The following is a 2,991-nucleotide window of genomic DNA, read 5'->3' as shown; positions in this document are numbered from 1 at the left end:
AAAAGTACTGTAGACAAACCTATTAAAAAATAATTTCAAATATTATATTTAAATGGGTTGTCTATAGATGTACTTTATAACAGGACACAAACTTCGTTTGATCCATAAGGTTGACCGGATCCTACTGGGTAAATGGTTTGTTGGAATAGAAGAATTAGTGGAATGCTTGATTTGGACAGTTGTGCTCAACGGAATTATCAACAATGACATTTTGTTTGTTGAAGGCCACACAGGGCTTTCGCTCTAATGTGTGTGTTATGTATGGAGCAAATAAGGTAAGCATGCATCACATCTACTCATTTGGCTTCTTTGGTATGTTGGGTGTGTCCTACAACCCTTTATCAATTTCTCTCGACTTGATTTGCTGGTTTGGGAGTTAAAAAAAGCAATATCTTTGGCTATGTGTAGTATCAGCCATTGTTTGGAGTGTAATTTGTGAATCTTAAATGATATGTTTCTCAGACCATCAAGTTATCTGGGATAAGATTAAACATTTCACCTCTGTTTGGTGTGAAACTTTTGGAGGCTTTTCCTATCATACATATTGAGAGAGTGGAAAGCTATACTACATAGACAACTTTTTCTTTTGTTTGTTTTTTTGGCTTTTGTAAGGAGGATCTCTTATCCTCCCATCTTGTATTATTCATTCTGTCTTGAAGATATTCTTCTTAAGTATTGATTACAAGATTTTATTGATTCACACACTTCATGAGGACTGAGTAGCTGCTCCCCCGCCCCCTTCCTCTGTCCCAAAAAAAAACTTCCAATATTCCTAAAGTATTTTCGGCCTATCGTAGATTTTACAATACAGAGAATGGGGGGCAGATATTTTTATCCCATGTTTTTCCATTCCATCTTGTTCTTCTGGTTAGAGCTGTTTGTCAAACTTCATGGTTGGATGTGTTTTAGCTCTGTTGGTATTTCCTTATGCAGGATTATGCATCTTTGCTATTAGCTGATCCCACCTAGTGGGATAAAGTTTTGTTGTTGTCGTCGTCATCGTCGTCGTCGTCGTTGTTGTTGTTGCTGTTGTTGTTGTTGTATGCATCTTGTAAGATCCGGTTAATTAACGGCTAATTAACCCATAAATGAGAATTTATTCTAGAAAGCCAAAAATGTTATTTTTATGGCTTAATATGATAGAGGAAATTGAGACGAGAATTTCGGTACCAATTTTATAGAAATCGGACCAAGATTGGACCGAACGGGCCAAACCGGGCCAACCGGACCCAAAGTGGGCTAATGACCCGGTGAACTTTATGACTGCATTGGAGAATATGGCTGCTGCTATGCAAGCCACTGCTGAGGCTCTTGGTCAACAAATGAACAACCATGGTAATGACGGAAGTGGAGTTCAGGGCCCGATGACACTGGCGAACTTTTTGAAGGTTAATCCACCTAAGTTCAAGGGAACTACTAGCCCGACTGAGGCCGATACATGGTTTCAGGCTATAGAGCGAGCACTGATTTTGTTTTAGAGGTCGTAATACCTTGCCATCTCTGAATTATGACTTAAGCATAAGTCTCTGTATGGTAGGGTGTTACACATCTTTGCTTTAATATTCTTTTGTGATATGACTTTGCTTTTCTTAAAAATATTGTTTTGGGTTTTTTAAAAAAAAAAAAGGAATTTCATTAAGATGACGAGAAAGATAATACAAATTGGGGATAAGGGTTCCCCTATACAAAAGCAAGAAAAAATAAAAGATTTATTTATAAAGCACAACTTTACAGTCTCAACATGTTTAAGATGGAAAGTCCCCTAAAATAATAATGAGCTTTACATTAAATAGCTTTTCTGAGAAATATCACTTTAATTATTAATGCTTTCTCTGTAAACTACTCTTTTAAATTGGTTAAATAAGTCCTTTATTTGTAGGCTAAACTTCCTTCTGTTCTGAGGATCTATCAGGATACACTAACTACTGATATGAAGGGTGCTATTAAAATTTAAAACTGCCATTGCTGAGTTGCTTCTGGTTCTTGTTGCACGAGGTTCAGATTTAGAATTCTTTTCTGGAGACAGAGCTGTAGAAGCAGACGGTGAGATCTTTAACGTAGATCATATTCTATTGTAAGAGGATACATTCTTTTTTTCACCCCATCATATTCTTATGGATTCTATACTACTACCAACCTTCCAATGTTAAATAATGATTCTATAGCAGGTGGTGGTGCATCACTTGCTAGCAAGTTGAGGAGCCTATCATCTGATTGCTTTGTGCATCTCCTTAGTGCTATTTTCATGATAGTAGAGGTAAGTTTTACTTGAACTGTTTCGCCCATCTACATTCTACCCTAGAAGTCTTGCATATTTTGAAATGTTTACATTTAATAATTTATATTATTTTAACTAAAAAATTTATGTGGATCTATGATCTGTTGCTGCTATTGCTAGAACACATGTACAATGATCCACAAACAGATATGAACTCTGACTGCAAAATTAGCTTTGCAAATTAAAATAGTATCTTCTTGTTAGGTTTAAATTATTTATTAAACGGATGTAAGCTTGCTTTGGCACTGTTCAATTTCTGTGGTCTGTTGCTATATTTGGTTCTGACTTTTTTTTTCCCTTCTTACTTGGGGTTGGGGATGCGCTCTTGTGTTCATATTGTGGTTGTTTTAATTTGGTTGTCACATCATTGAGATTGAATTGCTTTGTTACTGCCTGACTTACTTTTCGTCAGCTGATGTATTTTGCTCTGTGCTTTAGTTGATATCTTGTCCCCCACTTTTCTTTATGAAGTTAAACAAATTTGCTACGTAGGTCCAGTTTTTGACAAGATTAAGTATCTCATTTGGTACGACCTCTGCTAGGAAGATGTGTTATTTATAAATTCAAGATGCTTGTCTACTTACGGTTTATTAAATATTAGTTCTTTGGAATTACAGATAACAGATTTCATAAATAGAAACTATTTTAATAAATGTAGTTTAAAGTTTAGAACATTTAGTATAAACTATGTTTAGATAGTAAAGTAGAAAAAT

At 35.4% G+C, this 2,991-nt stretch overlaps 1 pseudogene; it reads left to right on the top strand.

The window, feature by feature from the left end:
• LOC107625645 overlaps positions 204-2,991 on the top strand; it is an 11,604-nt pseudogene continuing 8,816 nt past the window's right edge.

The sequence above is a fragment of the Arachis ipaensis genome, chromosome B01 (genome assembly GCF_000816755.2).
Source record: "Arachis ipaensis cultivar K30076 chromosome B01, Araip1.1, whole genome shotgun sequence".
In the NCBI taxonomy this organism is placed as follows: Eukaryota; Viridiplantae; Streptophyta; class Magnoliopsida; order Fabales; family Fabaceae; genus Arachis; species Arachis ipaensis.
The sequence above is the reverse complement of the archived record's forward strand: the minus strand, read 5'-3'. Positions and strand labels throughout refer to the sequence as shown.